Source organism: Perognathus longimembris, chromosome 3, assembly GCF_023159225.1.
Source record: "Perognathus longimembris pacificus isolate PPM17 chromosome 3, ASM2315922v1, whole genome shotgun sequence".
In the NCBI taxonomy this organism is placed as follows: Eukaryota; Metazoa; Chordata; class Mammalia; order Rodentia; family Heteromyidae; genus Perognathus; species Perognathus longimembris.
In genome coordinates, this window is record NC_063163.1 from 107,396,307 (window position 1) to 107,421,657 (window position 25,351).

Sequence of the window (25,351 nt, forward strand, 5' to 3'; positions counted from 1 at the left end):
CTGATAAAATGTCACCAGCCATCATCCATTAGCAAACTAGCCCCAGTCAGTACTTGGAGCTGTTTTAATTCTGAAATGCACAACTCTCATCATAAGAACAACAACAAAAAGAACCCTCTTGGGTTTTTTTTTCACATTCAATCTCATTACAACTGCTTTTTAACCTCAAAGACATCTCCTTTTCTTTAATCAGTCATTTTCTTTCAGTCTTTCATTCTTTCCTAACCTTTTCCAGCTCACTGTCTGGATTCTATGATGACTTAATTATTCTCTTACTGATCCTATGCACTGGTCTCCTTCTGTATATCCTCTATTAAAAAATTCTAAATTTAGATTGGTGTTATGGTTTTTAAATTGTATATCTGAATGGTTAAGTTTATTAGCATACGTTAGTTGTACAGGAGGAGGGATTTCATTGTGATGTTTCCATTGAGTGGTTAAATTTTCATGGAGAAGAATTGTATAACCAGACTCCATCACTATCAATTCATGACCTCCAACCTTGACAAGGTCTCCCATCAATGTTGTAAATGACTTTCAGATTTCATTGTTCAACTCTCCTAGTCCCTAATGTCTTATCCACAGATTCTGCCGCCTTCCTTGAGCCTCCTTTCCAGGTTGCATACCTTGAGTTCAGCTGAAAAACTTTCCTCTAAATTTTATCAGGATAATTGGGGCTTTCGTTATTGGAAGCTTCATTGGATTCATCGTTGGCTATAGTTTTCTGCCATTCCATATTATTCCTGATAGGATTCTTTCCACTTTTATAATATAAATATCATTCTATGCTTGCTATAGCTTAGATGTCGAATGTAACCCAAAGATTTCATCTCCAGGGTAGTGCTATACAGAAGTAGTGGAGGCTCTCAGAGGTGGGGGTCTAGTGGGAAGTTTACATAATTGAGGTCAAAGAGATTCTAGCACACCAGGATCTTTCTTTTCCTCTTTTATTCTTGGTTTGTGAGTTGAGCAGATTTTTTCTATCACATGCTTCCCCATGATACTTTACCACATGTTCAAAGCAATGTTGTCAATCAATCACAGATTAACGTTGGTCTCCAAAGAGGTGAGGCAAAACAACATTTTTCTGTTTATAAAGTGATCAACTCAAGTATTTCTTTTTCTGATGGACAGCCAACACAGTGTTAGAGTCATCCTTATCTTTTACATGCAATCGGTTGTCAAGTTCTGCCATCATTTTGTCTTGTTTCTTGAATGTATATATACCCTCTTGTATGCCTTTATTACAGATTATATTTTTTGACTGAATTAGACTGCTGGGATTGCTTCAGAAGTATATTAGTCCATATCAGGGTGCCAGGAGCTCACACCTGAAATCTTACTCAGGAGGCTGAGATCTGAAGATCTCAGCTATTTTTGCTCAAGACTAAATGCTTTACCACTTGTGCCATACTTCTACTTCTGGCTTTTTTGCTAGTTGGTTGGAGATAAGAGTCTCAGGGACTTTTCTGGCCTGGCTGGTTTTGAGTTATGATCCTCAGAACTCAGCCTCTTGAGTAGCTAAGATTACAGGCACAAGCCACCAGTTTCTGGCTTGGAGAACCTTTTTGGGCAAGAAACACTCCAAAATTCTAGACAGGGTTGACTACTTGCCCGTGTGTACTCACAGCTCCCTGTTGCTTAATGCCTCAGTGTACTTCTCTATTTATGAGTCCATATGGCAAATAGCTTGTGATTTCTCTAAAGCCTGAGAATGCATTATGTCTCTATGTACCCCTGTGCCTAGCAGTGACATAGAGTGGGTGGCTCAGTCAAACACTTTTGACATAGATATTGAACAAAGAATGAAAAACTTCATAATGACGAGCTATTGTGAATCTGAAATGATTTCTCCACTTTACACATAAGGCCCAAGTGGAGTAATCGGTACCAACATGATTACTTCTTAGGTTTGATTGTGAATAAAGGCAGCATAGTGACATCCAAACTGTGCTGCAGGTTACTTATGTCGCCCAAGTCAGTGGAGTCCCAAGAGAAGTCTGTAGTGGGAGTCTCTGTAGTGGGGCTGTGTCCAGGGGATAGCTAGAATTAAGTCCACTGCCACACCAAACCTTGAGAGACTTTCCATTTGCAAAACTCATTTCATTTAGACTTTCTGTGTTTTTCATTTTCTACAGTGGCTTAAGTTGATCACATAATACAGATTCTTTGGATAAGTGAAGGGGGAAAAAGGAACAATGGGGAATTGAGTCAGAATTGAGTTATTTTTTACCTCTCCTATACTGATTTTCTTTCTCAGAGGTGTTCATGAAAATCATGGATGTAGGTAAAGGTAAGGAAGAAGATGTATTTCTCTGGAAACGTACTGAATATTTATGACCACTAAGTACTATTTAGTGCTCCTTTTGTAGTTAAACTAATAATGATGATTTTTTTTAAAAGAAAACTAATTGCTAATAATGAGAGTTATTATTATAATTGTGTTACAGTCCTCAGATGCCAACTGAGTGGCAGGTGTTTTTTAAAAAGTATCATTACTTAGGTTTCGCAACAACCTTTTAAATTGAAATTATGTCTCCCCTTTTCTGCTTGAACAAGGAAGGTTCAGTGAGATCAAGTAACTGGGGGCAGGTACAAGGAACCACCAGGCCACTTCCAGACCCTGCGTCACCTGCCAACGCGCATCTGAAGGCGTGGCAGGTGGGTTAAGGAAGCCAAGGAAAGTGCTCGAGAAACCAGAGTCTGAAAGTGGGGACCAGGCAAGGGACGCCAACGCCGCGGGGAATTCGGACTTCAGGAGTCACTGGGAAGGTACGAGTCCTGGGAAGGGCGGGGTGTGTGTGTGGGGGGGGGGGGCGGTAGAGCGCAGGGGGCGGGGCCTGGGCGGGACCATCGGGAACGTGCAGACCGGTTGTGTTCGGGCCAGAAATGCCGCCTCTCCTGGAAAGTGAAGGCTGAGGGGGGAGTGAGTGGAGGACATTACGGGCATCTCAGTGACTGGAGCGTGTAGATCATCTTTCCCTATTCTTTATGATTTATACTTACTTTTGACGCTGCTCTGGGGTGGCGTCGTAGTGGAGAGAGCAGACGAGTAACAGGGGGAAGGTCCCTGGCACACCGTTTCTCCCCCGTTAGTCTCTTGGTATGGTCCAGACCCCGCCGCTGATCTGGCAGGCTGCGCGCGCACCCTACGGCGGGGCGCGGGCCAGCGGGGAGCTGCGGCCTCCTCCTCCCGCCTTAGCTACGGCCGGGATCCCCGCCTCCCCGCTCGCTCGGGGTTGCCTTCCACCAGCCAGCCGGCTCGCGCGTCCACGCGCTGGGCTGGAGGGGGGGGCGGGGGAGGAGCGCCTGGCGGGGGCGCGCCTCGGGACTCCGCCCACCTACCCACCCCCCAGCTCCCCTCCCGGAGCCCGGGTGCCCGGCTCGCGCGGCTCGGTATGAGACTGGGGGGGTGGGGACCCCGAGCCCGCGCGCCCGCCCCAGCGCCCCCCCCACCCGGCGTGAGAGGCGCCGCGCCCTCCCGCTGCCCTGCCCGGTGCATGGAGGGGCCCGCTCGGATCGCAGCCGTCGTAGCCGCCGCCAGCGCGCGAGGGGGGATGACCAGGGGGTTGGCTCGCGGAGCCGGCGGCCGTGCTGGAGGTGTGGGGGCTTAGCCAGCCCCGCAGAGAGGTGCGGGGCCCGGGGCGGGGGGAGGGAGAGGCTGGGAAAGGGGGTCCCCTCAGCGGGGTCGGAGAGAGGGGTGGCCCGGGGTAGGGTATGGGGTGCCGGGGAGGGGGGCGGTACACGCGGCTCCGGAGCGGGAAGTGGATGAGTGTACCCCCAGATGGCAAGGGGGTCCGGGGTGGGGCCAAGGTAGTTTTCTGGGTACCTAGCAGGGGACCCCCCGACGTTCCGCGCCCTCTGGCGCTCGCAGCCCCCTCGAGGGCGGAGGCGGGGAGAGGTGACAGCCACTCTCTCCAGTCTGGTCTTTGGGGATGATCGCCTGGGCAGGTGGGATGCGCGACGTCGTGGGGCGCGAGGGGCGCCCTCGCGCTTTCCCAAGGGAGCGGGGATGGGGGTCCCCCGGCCCCCTCCTCCTCCCCGCGGCGTGCCCGCGAGAGACAGTGATTTATGTGCAGGGGAGAAGCAAGAGAAATTCCCTGCACAATGTATCTTTCTCTGCCTTCACAACCCCAAGTGACTTCCCAGCCCCAGGGAGTGTATTTTTCTCCCCTTCTCCTCTGTAAAGCTTTCTGTGGATTGCATTATCATTTGCTAAATACATTAAAGGATACATCGCTGTTTAGCTCAGTCTGCGGCTTCCAGACCTTTGTGGCTCTTTCTCCCCACATCTGAGAAGTTCACTCATAAATCACCGAGGAGGATAGATAGACTCCCTTTCCCCTTCTCCAGCCCCACCAAGTCAGGTGGAAGAGCTCTTCGAATGCCTGCTTTTTCCTGGTGGGGACGACAGAGGCTGGCAGGTGCTTTGAAAGGCAGGCTGTTCCCTAGTTTGGGGTCTAGACTTTAGGAAACTTCATTAACGGAAAGCCCAGCCTTTGTGTCCTGACTCAGACACCTTGGAAAACAGGAGGTAACGTGAGATTTATTCACAGGCCAGTGCCAGGAAAGTTGAATGAAGCCAAGTTAGTTAATTCGGAGTCGGTGTCTCACTGATATCCCAATTCTGGGTTCCCAAGTGACTTTTGGCATAGCTAATGGACAGTGCCAGGAGAAGGTGGGCAAGGCTCAAGAATGAAATAGGTTTACTCAATATAATTTTACACATTGTATGACGTAGTTTTTTTCCCTGCCAGTCTATTTTTGGCTGAAAAAAAAAAGCAGGGTAGGAATAGTTAGTTTAACGTTTAGAGTAAAATGAAAGAAGAATCCTCAGAAAATTTCTGGAAATATAAAATTAGTGCCTGAGGATTCTTAGCAACCCAAGAGAGGCAGCAAATACTGTAGTCTCTGTTATGCACATGTTGCAAGAAACTGGCACATACTTGAAGTTATATGGGAAAGATGGAGAAAACCTGTTTCATTTTGTAAAGAAGTGCCCAGGGTGTGTGTTTGGCATTGAATAGAGCAGAAACATTTGTATTTCTATAACACACAAATGTATATTGTTTAACTTTCATTGCAAAAACTCGGATATAGTCTTTTGAGAAATCTGACTTTGTTTGAATAGTTTAGTCAACCAGGGAAATCAGTTACCGGAGGTGCCTTGCTGTTGTTTGTGTAGTAACTCACTTGGGATACCTTGATTGATTGCTGGGGTTCTAGTCAACCTTCTCTTCTATACAAAGTACTTAAACAGCTCTAGCTCTCAAGCGGGAAGTACAAAGAGCCCTTAGGACTTGGAGCAGACTGATCCAGCTTGTGTAGGTTGCCTTGCTTGTTTTGCAGGTGGTTTGATTTTTTTTTTAATAAGAGGAATTAACTTCACTTTCAGATAGGACCCTCCCCCATCATGAAGGCATTTATAGACTCAGGCAGTGTGTAGGGATAATGACTTCTGTGACAGGCATTGCTCTGAGGAGATCAGGTAAAATTTAAAATAAGTAGTTCTTGTGCTTTCCTCTTATTTCTCCACCTTTGTGAATGCTTTCAAGGCTTCCTAGATGATCTCATTTATGGTTTTGTGAAAATTCAGTTGAGATATTAAGAAATATTTCTTTGGGTGCGGACTAAAACTTGGTGATTGATTCTAAGTGCCAGAAAAATGATGTCTGGAAGTAAACACTACCTTTGTGAAATTGGAAGGCTTAGGACACATAAACATAATGCATTGGCAAATGTATTGCCTTAATGTGTAATTGCATTAGCTAACACCATGTGATCAGCACTTGTACTCTATGGAAGGGGAGATAAGACAATGGATTAGGAAGGGAGTGGTAGGTAGATTGCCTACCAGGTAGTCTACCAGACGGTCATATTGTTTTATACAAACTAGATTAGAAATGGAATTTGGAGTCTGGAGGCTAAATTGGTTTTAGGACTTGCTGTGAGCAGTATTTATTTGGTGTTATTTTCGTGGATTTTCATTAGTTTGGATTGAATCAGAAAATGTTACATTGTTATTTACATTTTCAATCATATAAACACTCTGTGATAATTTTTTTTTTGCTGTGTATTTGGCATGCACTAGCTCACTGATTCTCAGGAGAATAAACATGATGTCTGTATCTGATTGTTTCCTGTTAAAATTAGAGGATGGTATAGGGAATATACTTAAGGTCACTTTTAAGATATTGGATTACAATGAAATGAAAAACTGTGTGGTTTTTTTTTTATTAATCCTTCAAGTTTTCCCCCATTGTTTGTGCACTTTCCCCCCATTGTCAGACTTAAAACATACAGTATCATTGTCATCTGTCTCCTGAATAATGGTCCTGAGGTGATATTATTAATGTGGCTTTTTAAAATCAAACTAATTATACTTGCCTAAAAGAGCCACATGTGTGTGATTCTAGCTGCCTGGTGCCTTTTGAGAGCCCTGGAGACAAGCTAGTGAATAGAGCTGAAAATTCATTCTGTATTTGATTAAATGGAACAGACTCGCAGCTCCTTACCCCAGCAGGGGCTATGAGATCTCTTGATCCCCGAAGCGGCTCCAAGACCCTGGGAATTCCATTAGCGAGCACCTGAGGAATTTCTGCCCTGCAGTGCCTTTTTTGTATGTGTGTATGTGTGTGTGTGGAGAGGGAGTGGAGCCAGTCTGATTTGGAGGGGGGCGGGGAAGGGAGGAGAGATGGAGGGGTGGAGAGAAACTGCATTAGAAGGCTCCATATGGTAGCAGATCTAAAATCATGGCATGACTTAACAGCTTATCTTGTAAGAGAAAAGCCCAACCCAAAGGCAGACCACGAGTGGGACTTCATTACAAGCAGGACTGTGGTGAAGTGCTTTGTGGCAGTGTAAGTACAGAAAGGCACTTCTCTGCTTCCCTTCTGAAGCACAAGCGCACACACGTTGCAGAATTGGTAAGTTCTCTTTTGAATGATCTTTTGATAAATATGTAAAGTTGTGTTACAGTTTGGTCTTGCCTGTAAGGGCTGATGTGCATTGTGCAATAACTTAAAAACGGAGAGTAAAGTCAGTCTTTTATGGGATGCAAAATATTTTTGCAGCGATGAAATGCTTGTTCCAATAGGCATATTTTAGTTTATGCTTTTGATACTTTATTATGCTATTTTACCATGTTTTTTTGCTGTATTGTTACAGAATTTGAGTTCACTTAAGGGTGTGTCTCACCTTTCCATTGGCTTTTAAAGAATTCTGTTGGGCTTCTAGTAATTTTTGAGGTGCTGTTTTGACAATTCACCAGCAGTTCTAAGGAAAATATATCTCCCAAAACCTTTCTGTGAAGTCTCTGGAATCCTTTCCCAGTCCCTCTTCCCTTTCCCCAAATAACTTTTGTAAACATACATTTTTCCTCGTAATAGCTCCATCTGTTTCTGGTGTGATTACATCTTAAAGAGGATGGGTTTGGAATTGCGGGTGGTATAGTTAATTTTGATTTTTATCTTCTCGGAATGTGCATCCCAATGTCAATAGTTTTGAATGGATGCAGAATGCATTGGTATATTTGATGGTTAATACATTTTGGTGCTGACTATATCATGCATACAGTACCCAGTTCTCCTGTACCCAGTTCTCTTTACAATACAGTGTTTTTAGAAAATAAAGATGCCCTCTTAGGATGGTTTAATTCCGTTGCCACCATCACCCTGGGCATTTCTTGTGTAAGAATGATCCCCCCAAAATTCTCACAGATGAATTGGAGTCAACCCTAAATAAAGTCAGTGCCTGTCTTGGTTCAGAGTTGAGTTGCTTTGCTGCATGGTATCTTTTCATGGCCAGAGATGATCAGAAAGTTAACCCTATAGATTATTTTGTTCTACTATACATCAGTTGAAGGGTAAGAACTTCACTTCTTAGGAGCTAGTGATAGACCTTTTAATAGAGAAAAAAATATATGCATTGCTCATGTCACTGAACTTAGATTACACATTCTGCCCATGTTTCATTACCTGGAACTGTGTGGTTGACTTTATTTTTATATTATTCTAATATAGACAGAATTAAGAAGTTGACATAGGGCTGGCTTTTTAGCTGTCTTCTTGTTTCTTTTTATTTTTTATTTTTAATGAGCTTGGCAATGATCTTGACCTAGCCTTGGTGAGTTGTCAAAAAAAGTAATCTGTAAAATGGGGATAAAACCAATATATCTCTCACCGCTGTGGTGGGGATTAGATGAGATAATGAAAGGAAAGCATTTGGCAGTTAGTAAAACCTTTATGAATGTTAGCTGCTGTTGTTTTTATTAACTCCTCCTGGATCTGCTTGTGTATGACTTTGATCCAGCCACGATTACTTTGAAGTACTGAATAATGAGGAGTTCTCAGACATTTGTAACAGTGTGGCCCGTGTAACTGTTGCAGACTTAATATGTTAAAATTTTCTTACACGTGAAACCTGGAAGGCACTTAGAAATTGTGTTGGCACTTTTTTTTTTTTTCCAATTGAGGTTAACTGTAACACTGGGCATGAATATATAGCTAACAGGCAGAGGCAACCGCCAAAAGAATTGTTAGTTATGCTCACATCATGACCATTATCTGGTCAAGAAGATGAAAATCTGTCATTTTCTTCAGCTAGGAAGGCTCGGTGGTGCCCTTCTCTGTCCTCTCTTCCTGTTGTAAGCAGTGACCACTCCGACCACTCTTCCCAAAGATCAGTTATTCTCATTCTTGAGTTTGATGGGCTAGACTCATGCAGTGCATGCTCATCTCTGCTTTCCTGCCCAACTCATTGACTCTGCGTGATTCATTTATGTTCCTGTGCACAGTGCTAAGTCATGCTTTTTAAATTGCTATAAAGTCATGTGTGTGTTTTGAAATTCATGCTAGTTCAATTTTATTGGCACATTGGATATTCCATCATTGGCAGAGAAAGAAGAAAAGCCACTTAAGTTATTAGAAAATCAGATCCTGATGGCTATCTTAGAAAAATAACCATGACTTCATTTTTACATGTAAAATTGAGTTGATGGTATGATAATGACCTTCAGTCACAATTCCATAAATCATATCCACTGATAGCTGTGTTCATTTTTGTTTGTTTTTAGGAGGGAGAGAAGTAAACCTCAATATAGGACAATGGGAATAGCAATAATTTAGAATTGGGTATTAATAACTGCCATCCCCGTTGGCATGTGATACTGAGTTTAAAACAAAACAGCATCATTTTTTTTAAAGCCTACCAAAAATGCGGAAGAACATACAGAGCTGGGATGGTAAGGACATTGTACTCCAGGAAGATTCTGAAGATTAGAATCATGCTCATTAGCCTTACTAATAATTCCTGTCAGGGTATGTCTTGTACATTTAGAACTTCTGTGTGTATTGTTGGGATTCTCTTATACGCTAAATTAGGCTTACATGAGTCTTTTTCCCCCTTATTCAAATTTTGAAGGGGATTGTGGTTGTGATCAATAGGTCATAGTTGTTTGTTTGTTTGTTTTTTAATGTTGATTAAAGGTTTTCTGGGGGCTGGGGATATAGCCTAGTGGCAAGAGTGCCTGCCTCGGATACACGAGGCCCTAGGTTCGATTCCCCAGCACCACATATACAGAAAACGGCCAGAAGCGGCGCTGTGGCTCAAGTGGCAGAGTGCTAGCCTTGAGCGGGAAGAAGCTAGGGACAGTGCTCAGGCCCTGAGTCCAAGGCCCAGGACTGCCCCCCCCCCCAAAAAAAATAAAGGTTTTCTGGGTGTTCTAGCCTTCCCTCACCCCTCACCCCTGCCCTTGGGAGTCATGGTATTTTTTCAGCATTTATAAATTTATTAAATCATACTATTCACAGCTCCTTGAAACAAGGTCATATTTCACAGACCGCCATGGGCAAGGAAGAGTTCCCCTGGACTTGAAGGACATCTTCTCCCCTTTCTTCAATCAGATCACCAGTGGTCAAGAGGTCATTGGGGATAGAAAGAGTTGAATAGTGATACAGGACTCATCTTTTGTTCCAAAAGGGGCATTCATAGACACAGATTATATTCCAAAGGAAAGGATAGCTATCCAATGAATAGAGTGGCCTCATGAGAGGACATGCCATTTTGGAGGGTATGAGCTCCCCATCTAGACCGCTCCTGGTGGCACTTTCAGAGAGAGAGTATAGAAAGACTTTCTTCTATGGGTGAAAGAGTTGACCAAATGACCTTTAAGAGCCTTAGTACTTCCTAAAAGTGCTAAGGTTACGTGACATAGACTTTTATGGTGGCTAGGCTACTCTACCATTCTGGTGGGAGAAAATATGTCCAGGTTCTAAAGAGCCTGTGGATCAACAGACCAGCCCCAGTTGAAAGTTAAAAGTGCCTCTACTTGCTGGCTGTTTTCACTTGAATTGTAATCTTTAGTTTATCATTAACAGTTAAATGTCACAAATAAACCCTTTTTTTTTCTTGCCTTCCTTCCTTCTAAATCACTGGGAGAGGGACAAAGGAGATTCAGAATATATACCTTTGTGATCCCCTGCTGAAACTGCTATTCACTCTTACCCTGTCCTTGATTTTGTTACCTCCTCCAAACCATCCATTCTCCAATTTCACCAAAGTAATGATCATCCTCAAACATCAACGTGATCATATGTCTGTTGTTTTTAAAAGCCCTTCAAAGTTCTGGAGATGCTGACTTTTAAAGCTGCAGTCTTTAGTGGCTATACTTCTGCCTTCCCAGGTATTTTGAATTCCTTGAATGTACCAACCTTGGTTGTTTCAAGCTGGGAACATGACTCATGGTACTTATGTGATGCCATAATTGTGTACATGTTCACCAAACCCTTTGAGGATGGTGTGGTTTTCCTCTACCATAGTCCCTTTCAGCCCTGCTCCATACTTTGCTTATCAGTTACCTAGCCCTCTGATGTCCTAGATGACATTGATGTACATTTGAGCAGGGGATGTTAAAGTGCAGATTCTCACTCATAGGTCTGGGGTCAAGTCCCAGATTCTCTCTTTCTAATACGTTTCCAAATGATTGCTATGATTTGGGTAGGAAGAGTCCTCCCAAAGACTTGTGTTGAAAGCATGGTCTCCAGTTGGTGGCGCTGTGGAGAGGCGATTGGATGGTGAGGGTGCTAAGTGAAATCATGGAGTTCATAACTATGTGGGGAGTTGGGAAGCAGGATCTACTGGAAGAAAACAGCGCTCTTGGGACACGCCTTCGCAGGGCATTTGCCGTCCTTGGCCCCTTCCTGTTTCTTCTTTGCATACCAGTTGCCATGAGGTGAGCAGCCTCGGGTCACCTGCTTCCTCTGCTCCTGCCTTAGCACAGGCCCACAGCAGCGGAGCTGCCCCGCCCATGAAGAGAAGCCTCTGAAATCCTGTGTCTTTCGTTTTGAGGCATTTTGTCACAGAGACAAAAAGTGGCCCACAGTACAATGTTGATGAAGTAGGTGGATCAGGTGGAGTAGCATTAAGCCATTTTCTTTAGACCCAAGAATGATTTCAACACATCATTTTCATTTACAAAGCAGGTGGTCTGGGGCATGGCTCCAATGGAAGAACACTTGCCTAGAAAGCTCAAGGCTCTGAGATCAAATCCTAGTACTACCACCACCAAAAGAAAAAAAAATAAGTCCAATCAAATCTGTGACTTTTTATGCCTTGTTCACAGAAAAACACCAGAGCTGCAAATAATGATAACTAAAGTTTTAGACAACTCCAATTAAAGAAAATTCAAAGGAAACAACAAAGAAGTTTAAATGAAGATCCTTGAACATCGACTGTCCCATCATTTTTGGAATACTTAATGTGTGTTTTGAATATCGTCACAGGTTTATGTATTTTAAATGTATACTTTTGTTCTGTGCAATGTCATGTAGTACCTAGAATGAGGATGTCATGTTTTACCTGTTTGGGTTCTCAGTACTTGGTATTACAGGGGTCCTCCTGGGTTTATGGGTACTATGGTATACATGCTGGCTTCTGTTTCTTCCCAGGGAAGTGTTTGGCTTCTTGTAGTAGCAAAAGGGAGGAAAGTAGGATTCTCTATGTTACTATAACTTTTATCTATTTAGTAAGCATTTCTGCACATTGCCTGGCTGGAGGTAAACTTGGCAAGAAGAAAGAATGTTTATGGATAAAATACTATTTCTATCAGGCCATAAAATTACTATGGTGACATCAGAACTTGGCAGCTCTTTTTATTCCAATAAAGAGAAAAATAGCATCACGAGCTGGGGCTAAAACATTTTCTCTGCCCATTTATTTTGGATTCTTTTCCTGGTTTTTGGCCTCAAGGCATATGTATTACAAAATAACAACAGAGTGAATAGCAGGCAGAAGGAATGAGGGGTGAAAATGGTTTTAGCTTGGACAGACGTTTGGCTTCTGGCTCACCTCTACTTTAATCATTCCAACTCTTCTTCTCACAATGGTGACTTTGAGGACATGAGACCTGGCGTGAGGAGTCTTCAGTTAGAAAACAAGATAAAACTTCATTACTTGGCATGCCATTACAGAACTTGCAACATCCCAAGTGACTGTGTGCAGAAGGAGGTCTTGAGTATGATTTTGGGATGTTGCCCTGATGGGATGCCAGCTCATACCAGGATTGCAATCTGATGTCCTAGCATCAGACCAGTACTTCAATAGACCTCAGGACTAGTACATCCCAAGGAGATATTTTTGTAGTTGTTAATATATTATGAACATCCTGGGCGCTGACCCTGAGCTTCTTTTGCTCAAGGCTAGCACTCTACCACTTGAGCCACATCCCCACTTCTGCCTTTTTCTGTTTATGTGGTACTGAGGAATTGAACCCAGGGCTTCATGTGTGCTAGGCAAGCACTCTACCACTAAGCCACAGTCCCAGCCCTGATCATTATTTGTAAGGAGGTCATTTTATTGATTTTTCATTAAATACTTAATATTCTTTCAAAATGAAGTGGCAGGTTTTCTTCCATATTAGGAATGATGGATGGCAAGGTTCAACTGAATTGTTTCTGATGGATTTAAAGTATTCTTAAGTCTCAATTCTAAATATATACCGCTGCTTAACTTATTTAAATCATATTGTAAACTAGTTAGAATAGGTCTGATCAGTGTAATTTAATTCCTGCTGATTAAAAGTTAGGCTTTTTCATAGAAAGTACAAGTCTTTTTTGAGGTTACAATACAAACAGATCAGACTTCCCTCACATCCTCAATCCAAGCTCTAGTTGCCATATCTTAAATTATTTTATATTTTAGTTGGATTTTGGTTGTAGAAATTGTAATAGCCGTGATTTGCTGTGGACCTGTATATGTCTTTTGTATAATTTTCTTTATACATTTGAGTTAAAAGTTATTATTACTATTATTTTTAAATTCCCTAGCTAGCTAAAGCCAATTTTTGAGTCATTGTAAGATTGGTTGTTGACTGTGGTCTCCTATTAGGCTGGCAAACACAATTGTCATGATTTGTTATTTCTTTTGTGTTTGAGGATGCATTTTAAAAGAACTATTGTCCTAGTGGTTAGGTCTTAGAATAATTTCACATCTGTTACTATGACAGCAGCCGCAGTGGGGGTTTTCATACAATACAGCTTGTGCAGAGATTTGATATCAGCATTTTGCGGCATCAGATAAATTTTAGCCAAGGGATTTAGCTATGAGCATATTACTAATGTTAATAGGAATCCTGTAGCTAATTCCCAAAGTGGGTTTCTAAATGTGAATGTTGGAAACTCCAGACTAGCGTGTCCCACCCCCTTCCTTGAAAATGATAATAAAATTGTTTTAAAGCAGCACTGTCATTGTCTAAGTTCTTGGTTTGTGTTTTTCCATCCCAGCTAAGTGGATATTAGGGAAAAGACAAAGAAATGATTAGCCCCGTAAAGCAGAAAACTATAGCATATGAACAGATTTCTTAGCTGGCTATACATATTACTGATTCTAGATATTTAACTGGTATTATAAATGTGAGGGGAGGGTCGAATTGGATCTACAGTCCTACAACCAAGAGTGAGAAACTGAGGTTGCATATTTTGTTCCTACAGATTTTTTCCCCTTCATGTGTACTAATGTGAGTTTTCTGGGAAAAAAAAATCTTTTGACATTTAGTGTGCAAACAAAGTCTCCATTTGCTCGTAAAGGTTCTTTCTAATTCACCAAGAAATACTAGCGTCTTTTGTGTGTGATTCACCTAGAGTGAATGTATGCTGCATGTGTACTGGGGGAATTTAACAATAAATAATATGGTGACAAAGGAGTGAAGTATTGCTTTTGCAGAGCAGGGCTCTTGTCTGCTTGGGTGCCCTGCAGACTTATAAGAATGGTGCTTCTGGGGGAATTGAGAAAGAAAAGTCCTGACCTAGCCTGAGCCAAGCATGCACAGACAGGCCTAGGAGGAGTCAGAGACACCTTGTCCTAAAGCCCCCCGCTGAATGATTGCAGGCTCTTGTTTTGTGGTTCCTTTTTATTCCCAAATACAGAATGATTTGCCCTTCTCTCTGTTTCTGATGGTGATCATTTCTCCAATAACATTTGCAGAGCCTTTTGTACGTGGTAGAGGATTTCAAAGCTTGCTGCCATCCGTCCTCCCCCCAGCCCCTTTTCTACTTATAAGAAATGTATGAGGTAGTAACATTTGGGGGAGAATAGACAATTAATGAATATTGGTATCATCTGTGAGTTTTAAGCTTGTTCAGAGTTAAGATGTCCTTTAAGATGGCTTTGTTGAATGTTGGAAAGAGCATTATTTGAAAGTTCAGACTTTTGTATTTTAATTTTATTTTTGTGCCATTATGGGACTTAAATGCGGAGCCTGGGTGCTGTCCCTGAGCTGTTTTTTTGCTCAGGGCTAGTGCTTCACCACTTGAACACAGCTCCGCTTCCAGCATTTTGGTAGTTTATTGGAGAGTCTCATAGACTTTCCTCCCCAGGCTGCCTTCAAATGGTGATCCTCAGATCTCATCATCCTTAGTAGTTACGGTCAGAGTGAGCCACCGAGACCCAGCTCATTCTTTCTTTGTAGGCTTATTTTAGGTTATAACTGCACATTTGTATCTGCCTAGTTCGAAAATAAACTGTAACATTTAAAAAATAATAATTCTCAGCCACACCTTCTGCATTCTAGATTCTATTGTCTTAACAGAAAATATGGGGATGAATTTTGCCTTAGTTAAAATTGACTGATTCGACCCTCCTCTCACATCTACAATACCAGTTAAAATTGACTGCATACTTTGTTTCCTTAGCTGCTAGGACCCTCACTCTGTAGCCTTTCTCCCTAGTATGTAGAAGCCTTGCATGCTTAGAAATTCTCTAACAGCATATTCCTGCTGAATATGAAGTTGGGAAGTGCTTTCCAATCATACTGAAGAAAGGAAATTAGCAAAGGAGACTTTTGAGTGACTAAAAGTCTAAATTGTTCTTTTTTTTTCCCTCTAATTTAACCAGTTGTTAGCTATGTATTCAACACATGACCGATGCTATTGAAACAAGATTTTTTTTCCTTTCTTGGGGATGTTAGAATATGAATTCAAGCTTTGCTGTTGTAAGTAAATCATTCTGTATTGCCTTTGTCAGCTGTTAGCGATTTTTGTTTTGTTTTCTATCTCTGTGTAATGCTGGCTAAGACATGTTAATACTAAAGCATTTAACCATGGCTAATTTGTGTTATTTCAGTGTCAATTCAAATAATTAACTGTTTAATGGAAGAGCTTAAAAAATGAGTTTGGTGTCCAAATTAAGAAGGAAAAGAGGAAAAGGGATATTCCTAGGGCTAGAGTTTGCTTCTCCTGCTCTGTTGGAGGAACTGAGATGTAATCAGAGCGGAGTGCAGCTCCCAGGGAGAGGTGTGAGGCTGTTTATTTTCACTCCGCAGATGTATATACTACAGAAGGAAAACTCTGGCCCGGCTTAACCTAAGCAAGTCATTACTTATCTACGATCTGGCAAGCAATTTGATTAAAGTTGACAGAGCTCATATAATATCAGAAACAGACCCTCTTAGTGATTGATGAGGCTTGTCTGTACATTTTTTTTAATTTGAGAAGAGAAAAACTGGACAAGAATGAACACTTGTTCAGATCTCTAGTTGACAAGTATAAACTAAGTCTATTATGGTTTCATCTGTAGTATTATGCCTTCATTTGTATGCACTTTAACAGCTTGAAAGTAATAATATTTTTGCATCTGCAGGTTAACCTGACTTTTGTGTGTGTGTGTGTGTGTGTGCACTTGGGATTGAAACTAGTGTCTCATGTATTCTAGACAAGTGGTCCACCACTGAGCACATCCTCAGATTTAAATTTGTTTGTTTATATTGGCCAGGAGGCTTGAACTCAGGGCCTAGGCACTGTCCCTGAGCTCTTATACTCAAGGCTAGCACTCTACCACTTTGAGCCATGGCTCCACTTCTGGTTTTCTGGTGGTTAATTGGACTTTCCTGCCCAGGCTGGCTTTGAACCTCAGATCTCAGGCTCCTGAGTATTATGGATGTGAGCCACCTGCACTTGGCTATTTTTGTTTGTTTTTGACAGTCCTAGGGATTGAACTCTGGGCCTGGCCTCTTTCCTGAAGGTTTTGTGCTCAAGGCTAGTGTTCTACCACTTGAGTCACAGCTCTACTTTCAGCTTTTGTTTGTATATGCTTAATTGGAGATAAGAGTCTCACAGACTTCTGCCCAGCCTGGTTTTGAACTGTGGTTCTTAGACTTCAGTCTCCGAAGTACATCCTCAGCTTTTAACTTGAACATCTTTTTTTTTTTTTTGGCCAGTCCTGGGGCTTGGACTCAGGGCCTGAGCACTGTCCCTGGATTCTTTTTGCTCAAGGCTAGCACTCTGCCACTTGAGCCACAGCGCCACTTCTGGCTGTTTTCTGTATATGCGGTGCTGGGGAATTGAACCCAGGGCCTCATGTATACGAGGTAAGCACTCTTGCCACTAGGCCATATCCCCAGCCCCTTGAACATCTTTAACATAGATTTCTTTGGGGTTATGTCTTCTCTACTATTTGCAATTATTAACGTATAAGAAATTATTTCCCTTATTCTATTGATAATGAATTATTTGGAAGTCTCAGCTTTATTAACAAGGCATTTTCAACCCTTTGCTTTCTGAAAAGAAAATGACTGGGGCCATTGTGTAGGCATATCTGGGCCATCAAGTATTACGGCTGACCTCTTTGCTAGATTATCTGTTCCTTATCACATTCTCACTACCAACAGATTGTGTCAACATGTTGACTGCAATGTGCCAGACATTCTTGGCAACACTTGAACTCCCTAGTCTTCGTATAGTGTTGGCATCGAACTAAAGATAATTTCTTGTTACCATTTGTGTATTGCATAGTAGAAATGAAGATAGTACTTAAACACAATCTCCTAGGTTTTACATAATGTTAGCATTGAGAATTTCTACAGTGATGAAATACTGGCATTGAAAAATGAATTCATTTTATAGACATGGAAGGTTTATCGTGGGAGTTTTCAGGCAATGCATAGCAGCTGTTCAGCCTCACTCTGGCAGGCCTTGGAGCCTGAGCACTTTGTTGGAGGCCACAGCCAGATTCTGCCAGATTCTAGAAATGCAATCTCTCTGCACCTTAGTTTCTTCTCTGTTTAATGGGAATGCTGCTTTCCAGGACTGTGAGATCACAGTCTCGCTGTGAGTCTCGCTATCTGCGAGGTGCTTATTGGATGTGAGCCATGCTGTAGCTGTTTGTTGGTTTTGTCATGTTTAGGGGGATGCTTATTGATGGAATATGATGTTATTGGGGTACAGTTTAATAAAGACTGTTGGAATAAACTGAGTAGGGAACAAAATGTGGGGAAATATGCATGTGAGAGTAAAGTAAAATTGGCTATGGCTCCAGGAAAAGCCATGGGCCAAGTGAGCAGTGTATTTCCCAATGATGGGATTTTGGACAAATCCCTGGATCCCCAGACAACTGAATGCTATCTTGACTTTCCTTTTCCAAATTTTTAATTTTATTTTTCTCTCTTCTTTTTGTCCTCTGCCAAAAAGTTGATACAAACATACTGCAACTCAATACTAGAAAAATAAAGCTTACTTCCTAAGAGATATTTCATATCTAGCTTTGTTGATGTGTTCTTTAAGAGTAAGTGATAATTTTGAGGGAGTGTCTTTTGCTCATTTTTAACACACTGGCACCTTATTACCTGCAGGAGTATATCCTAAGACTGCCCCCTACCCACACCCGTGGATCCTGAAACTGTGGCTAGACCTGAACTCTCTTTATAGCATGCTCTTCCTATACTTATATACCTGAATAAAATTTAATTTCAAACTAGGTACACTGAGAAATTAAAAACAATAATAACAAACTGGGCACTTACATATTTTTAATGCTCACTCTTAGGAGGTTGAGGAGGTGAGAACTCTTACCTTTTTACTCCAAGGAAGCTAACTTTATAGTTTCTCTCTAGCACATTTGAATAGTTAGCATCAGTATTCTTGTGTTTTGGGGAGTCATTATTAAAGAAAATAAGGGTGCCTTGAACATTAGCACTGTGTACTTTGAGAGCAATGGGTGACTAGTGTCCACAGAATGGCTGTGCTGAGCCAAGAGAACACCTGTGTTCTGGGTATGGTGGGGTAGGGAGGGAGCAGGACAGTGCAAAACTTCATCCCACTACTCAGATGGATGCGCAGTTTAGAAGTTGGAAATTTTTTGTAATTCCTACTTTCTATTTTTAGACTGTGGTTCACTATAGATAATTGTACCTGCAAAAAGCAAAACCCATAGATAAGGAGATTACGGTAATACTTTTCTACCCAGAAGTATAAGTGTTGTCAAGCAAAGGCAAATTCCAGTACTTCCTAGAATATTTTAGCTGTGTGTTTAAATACTGAGTGTAATTGTTATGTCTGTTGTGTAAGAATTCCTACCTTTGGGCTTGCATGTGATCAGAGCAGATAAGCCCTTAAGGGGGGTGGGGGGCATTAAAGGCCACCAGTACGGTGCCCACCAGTACGGTGACCACCCTGAGGTTGTTTCAGAAAGAAGAAACAGAGAATGATGGGGTCATGGGATACAAAGACGTGGTGGGAGACGTTCTCCCATTTTGCTCCTAGCTAGTCAGGGTGAGTATTAGTTGTCCTCAAGTGTCTCTTGCAGATGAGATTTAATAGTAGAAGGGGACCCACAACACTGAAGCCAAGGGAGTTGTGGAATTTGGAACATGACTTTCATTGCCTCTTTATTCCGTCCTGTCTTCAGTGGTAACAATAATAATTCTTCATAAAGGAGATGTTTATCTTAAAATGTTTAAGAAATATTTTTGAGGTATGTACATGTTGAAAATTCCCATTCTTCTCTTCTTCCCCTGAGATTGGGCTAATTCTTGATTTTTTTTTTTTATGACAGAAATCCAAGTCTACAGAGGAGCACAGTGATTTTTGTAGTGGAAATGAGCATTTACTCAGGAGAAAACATTGGAGTATGACTCTACCAAGGCATATGTTTTTAAGATACTCCATCTGGGGCCTGTATAATAGAAGATAAAGCATGGTATCTTGGATTTATGAAGTTTTCTTATGGTGGTGGTCTTGTGGGTGTAGAGTTGGATATCACTTACAAGATTCTTTTAGCTTTTTGTGATTTGGGGAGATATGATAATATGTTTGAAACTACACTTCTTGTTTTATCATCAACTCCATTTCCAACCCAGATTTGTGAAAATGTATCTCATCAAGGAGATAATTATGTGTTCAATATTTATAATGCCACTTTACTAACATGCCTTTGCTGAGATGAGAATGTCCTGTGTTTTGCTTAAGAATGACAAGTACTCAAACTTGAATAACACTTGGCTTTTTCAGAAAGGGAAATTCTTATAAAATTTAATGCTGGTATGTAGTATTATTAATCTCATTTAATTATGTGTAAAAAAGTAGATGGGAATTTCCTGTAAAACTAAAACAAGTTTACAAAGTAAATATTGACAAAACTATAAAAATAATAGAATTAAAAATTTTTAAGTAATCATTTTTTCAATATATAGATTGCAGCAGTTAAGTAGTTTGAAAGGTTTTTGTTTTGCTTATTTTATATTTCATGGATCTGTTTCTTTTGATACTTTACATTTTTAAAAGCATGGTTACTATTGTTTTGTCTTAATTTTTTTTTCTTTCCTTGTTATTTTTTCTTATGATGGTATGTGACTCACTATTGTTGCTCAGGCTGGCCTTGAACTCATGGTTCTCTTGCCTCAGCCTCACAAGTAGTGAGATGGTAAGCATAAACTACCATGCATGGCCCAATGAACTTGTATTTTTTTAAAAATAAAAATCCCATGGCACTGATTGTCACCTGATAATAGCACAAAGGTCATCAGAACTGTGTGCACAATATATCTTGGCAATGGGGCTAATCAAACAATAGGAATAGATATTTTCTTAGATTCCCAGCATTGAACTCTAGGAAAAAGTATAAAGGATTCTTAATAACTTATCACTTCATTTCTAGCTGGGGACACTGTTATACAGTGATTGATAGTGTCTCCTTTTAGCATGATCCAACCAATTTATCTTCTTTTTTTTTTTTTGGCCAGTTCTGGGGCTTAGACTCTGGGTCTGAGCACTGTCCCTGGCTTCGTTTTGCTCAAGGCTAGCACTCTGCCACTTGAGCCACAGCGCCACTTCTGGCCATTTTCTGTATATGTGGTGCTGGGGAATTGAACCCAGGGCCTCATGTATACGAGGCAAGCACTCTTGCCACTAGGCCATATCCCCAGCCCTTGTGTGAACTTCTTTTAACCACTAATTTGTTATTTTTTAGTCTAACCACTTCAAAAACATTTCCCAATACAAATAGACCGAAATAATTAAAATAATGTAACAAAGCAGTGTGTGTGTGTGTGTGTGTGTGTGTGTGTGTGTGTGTGTGTGTGTGTGTGTGTGTGGTCTTGGGGCTTGAGCTCAGGTCCTAAGCATTGTCCTTGAGCTTTTTTGCTCAAGGCTAGTGGTCTACCACTTGAGATACAGCTCCACTTCTAGCTTTTTGGGTACTTAATTGGAGACAAAACTCTCATGGACTTTCCTGCCTGGGCTGGCTTCAAACCGTAATCCTCAGATCTCTGCCTTCTGAATAGCTAAGGTTACAGACATAAGCCACCAGTGCCTGGCTTCATGAAGTATTTTTATTATGTATGAGGTTGCGGAGCCATACTAAAATGGAGTTTGGGCAGTACTTTGGTTTTTTACAGTATGTGCCGTAGTCTGTTGTGCTATGTGCTCTGCCAGTTGGCCTGCCAGTGCAGCCATGAGCTCAAAGATAATTCACTTTTCCCACTTTTCTTTTTACTTGTTTCAAACTTAGTTTAAAAGTTACTGTGTTTGGTAATGTCATCTGACCTTCATGTGTCATTGATTAGCTCCAAAAACACTAATGCAATTAGGCACTGAAGTCTACAGTGTGTCTTTGGCTGATGATCTGGACTATGCCAGATTAAATGATTACATGAATTTATCAGCAGAGCAGAAACACAGTGAAAATCTTTTCCATGAATTTTATACGTCCCCCCCCCCCCCCCCCCCCGCCTATCCATCTATCTGCAGGTTAAAATAGAGAAAAGGAACTAAAATCTTGAGAGTCCTCTATGGATGAGAAATAGCTGTAGAGTTACAGTAAATAAGTGACCAAGGGCAGTTGTACACTGATGACCTTTCTTTTGAGAAATGTGTGTGTGTGTGTGTGTGTATAAGAGAGTGTGTATAAGAGCCTGGGGGATTCCTGGATGCAAATCTCACCCATTGTTTATTAGCTATGGAGTCCTGGGGGAGCCTCTCTGAGCTTTCTGCTTTTCATTTTCCTCATTTTAAAAAATGGAAATAATACCTGTGTAGCTGCTATTATTATTCTTTGGCATAATTTAATCTCATTCGACATGGTTATTAGTAAGATATGTGTATATATGGACATATATATGTTTCCATGCAAACTATTTTCTGCCCAGTGAAAGCAAGAGGCAGAAGTGAATTATGTTATCAGAATTATTTGTAGATTATCAGAATTATTTGGCAAGATTTTCATACTTTGGAGCTTTTTAGGATGTGAAGATTGTTTTGTAGATTACAGATTCATTCTCTTTGTGAACAGAATAATTTCCCCCAATAGGTTTAAATAATACCCATTTGATAATGTCCATTAGTAAATAAGAAAATATGAATTCCTCATAGACCAAATAAACTCAGTGATCAGATTGTAAAGCATTAATGCCAATTCTCTTAAGTAGCTGTCTAATAATGTTAGACCATTCTTAGCATTTCTGTACCAGTTTACCAGAATGGATATTTTCTCACACACATATTAAATCAGTAGTTGTTAAGTAACTAAATAGATATCAGGAAATTTTACAGAGTTTCTTGCAATGTAAGTTTACTCATTTATCAAAATTTACAGAGCACTTACTTTGTGAAAGATACTTTTCCAGGTGGCAGATGTAACCCTGATGAAGAAAACAGACATAGTCACTAGCATTGTGAAATGACAGAGTGGTTAATGTGGAGGCATTAGAAAATTCTTTCTTAGTAAACTATGGTCTTTTTTGTATTGTTTGTTTCTTTCTTGGGGGAGGGAGGATGAAGGGGGATGATTCATGCAAAATTAAGTAGAAGGTACAGGATTTTTCTATATGTCTGTTGTCCCCAAAGAAACTTAAATTTCTCTGACATAAAAATATTCTGGCCTACTTCTTTTTTTATGGTATAATGATTCAGTTCAAAACAAATTCTGTATTTGCCTTTGTTGATTTCTCCTTAGCTACAGTGAAAAATCAGATTAAAATGAAACTTAAAGTTAACACTCTAGTAGGAAAATTCTGAGACCTGAGGGTTTAGAATAGCCTGTAGAGAGATCAAGGGTGGTGATGGAGACTTTTAAAGTAAAATTTAGGGTTGGATATGGTCAGTTTTCCTGCCTCTGAAACTCCAGCTTCCCTGTAAAATCTGCTTTGGTGGGATGAGACTCTGTGTGTGTGTGTGTGTGTGTGTGTGTGTGTGTGTGTGTGTGTCTGTCTGTCTGTCCATGTCTGTGTCAGTGTGTGTATGTCTGTGTGTGTGATGGAGATCTTTAGAGTAACAATGCTGACATTGAGGATACTGAGAGATATCGAAGGAACCATAATTTAGCCTATTTTGTAATGAAACGTATAGTACCAAGGTACTTCAATAATGTGGATTTAAGACCATGAAAACAAGTCTCTGTTTCTTAGCATTGATCTTTTATGAAGATCTTATACTTGCCTGAAGTAAAATGAGAAACAGCCAACTGACACATAGTGATTGCCTCCTAAAACTACATTTATTCTGATATTTTTTCTTGTTTACTATTTTTTGGCCTTGTTTCAATAAAGGAATAATAGTAGATGGCAGCTTTTAATTTTTATAAAAATTTAATATTCTTTCTTGGCAAAATATTGGCAATCTTACATAGGACATGAGGGTTTTAAAAAATTACTTTATACAAACCTTGCAGATGCAAGACAATCCCCCTAAGGCCTAGCTCTATCCCTCCGCCCCCCTTCCCCCCACAGATTTTTTTTTTAAATCTGATTATCAGCATCCCAAAGTCTGGCACTATTGCTGCAGTTTAAATTTAGTAACCCATCAATGTGTCATTGTCTGTATTGAGCTAAGACGTCTTTGCTGTTTCTCAAACTGGATGTTTCTTCACATGTGAAATTTATGCCCAAGTGTTTATGAGACCTCGATATCAAGTAGAATTCTCTCTCTGGCGACCAATTTAAATTATTATTTCATCTCCAGCAGAAGTGCCGATACCACAGCTAAGTCTTAAGGGCACATTCATTGTGCCATAGACAGAGCATAGGAAGCAAGCCCCTAAAAGCCTCTCTCTATAAAAGCTGCTTTTTAGATGTTTTATTAGTACTGCTGCTGGTTATTTTAATTAGCAGTATGTTTTATTTGCACCCTGAGGCTGTTCGAGCAAAGATTGTAATTCAGATAAAGAAAATAATATCTGATGTTGAAGAACATCCACACCTGCCACCTGGGCTCTTACTCAGCAGGGCCTTAGGTTGGCGGGGAAGCCAGGACAAAGAGAGGAGAAGATTAGCTGGAATGATGAAATATTGTAAACATACGTTCTTGGAAAGCCTGGTGCCCAGGTAGCTTCTTTTTTAACTTTGTAAAACTATCATTTCTTTTTTAAATTTAACACATTAATTATGCTTATTAAGAAGTCTCTGTGTGATATTTCATGCTTGTAAACTATATACATTAGTCCAATCCAACTTTCCTTTTTCTAACTACATTAGTTTTCAAATTGGTGATATCCTTTTGCTCATACTTGGTGATTCTCCCCTCCCACCCCCCACCCCCAACTCCTGGGGCTCAATTCTGTGCCCAGGCTCTGTCCCTGAGCTTCTTTTGCTCAAGGCTAGTGCCTTACTACTTGAGCCACAATGCCACTTTTGGCTTTTTCTGAGTAGTTTATTGGAGATAAGAGTCTCATGGACTTTCCTGCCTGGACTGGCTTCGAACCACAATCCTCAGATCTAAGTCTCTTGAATAGCTAGAATTACAGGCATGAGCTACTGTTACCTTGCTTCGGTGATTCATTTTTAAGATAATATATCTTCATGAGAAGATCTATATTTTCTATTATGTACATATTTGTGACATAACATTCTATGAATAGTTGATGGTTTCACTTGAAGCCATGGATGTCCTCCCCCCCACTTTTTTTTGGCCAGTCCTGGTAGGCCTCAAGGCCTAAACATTTTTTGCTCAAGGCTAGCACTATAGTACTATATAGCACTACACCACTTACTTGATGAGCCACAGTGCCACTTCTGGCTTTTTTGGTAATTAACTGGAGATAACTACTGCTCAGGCTGGCTTTGAACCTCAATCCTCAGATTTCAGCCTCCTGAGTAGCTAGAATTACAGGTGTGAGCCACCAGTGCTTGGTGTGGGAGTCACTTTTTACAAAGGAAGAAAGTTGATTAGGCCAATTTCTCCCGTTTCCTTACTCGAATGTAAAGGCACTACCTTCAAAATTCTTATAATGAAATATATGTGAATGTCAAATCACCCTCTTTGTTTCTTTGTAACTTAGCTTTTTATTTATTTATTTGTTGGTTCCCCCCATCCCCCATGGATACTCTTTCTCACACATTGAACTTCATTTTTAGAATTTATTGTTGATTTTGGATACCTTCACTGCCTCCTTGCCCCTTGTTATTTCATTAGTGCAGTTTTTGGTGTCTGGCAGAGATGAGGCAAACATGTAGTGTAAGAAGCTTGTGAATGACTTTATGTATGTGGCTTTTTTTTCTTTTTCAGTGTAAATACAGCAGTTGTAAAATGTTTGTTGTAAAGTTCTAAAGATGGAAAAAAATGTGGAGTGTTTTTCTCCTTGCAGACAGAATTTA

The 25,351-nt window shown here is 40.9% G+C and overlaps 1 protein-coding gene across 3 annotated transcripts in view; it reads left to right on the forward strand.

The window, feature by feature from the left end:
• The first annotated feature begins 3,343 nt into the window (after positions 1-3,343).
• Positions 3,344-25,351, forward strand: part of Cdon (cell adhesion associated, oncogene regulated) — an 80,671-nt gene continuing 58,663 nt past the window's right edge. The window contains exon 1 of one of the 3 annotated variants that reach the window (XM_048343689.1): positions 3,344-3,396. The gene's annotated coding sequence lies outside the window, so the exon portion shown is untranslated. Of the gene's footprint in view, positions 3,397-3,442; positions 3,631-18,724; positions 19,465-25,351 lie in introns of those variants that run through there. The other 2 variants (XM_048343688.1, XM_048343690.1) reach the window with 2 other exon arrangements.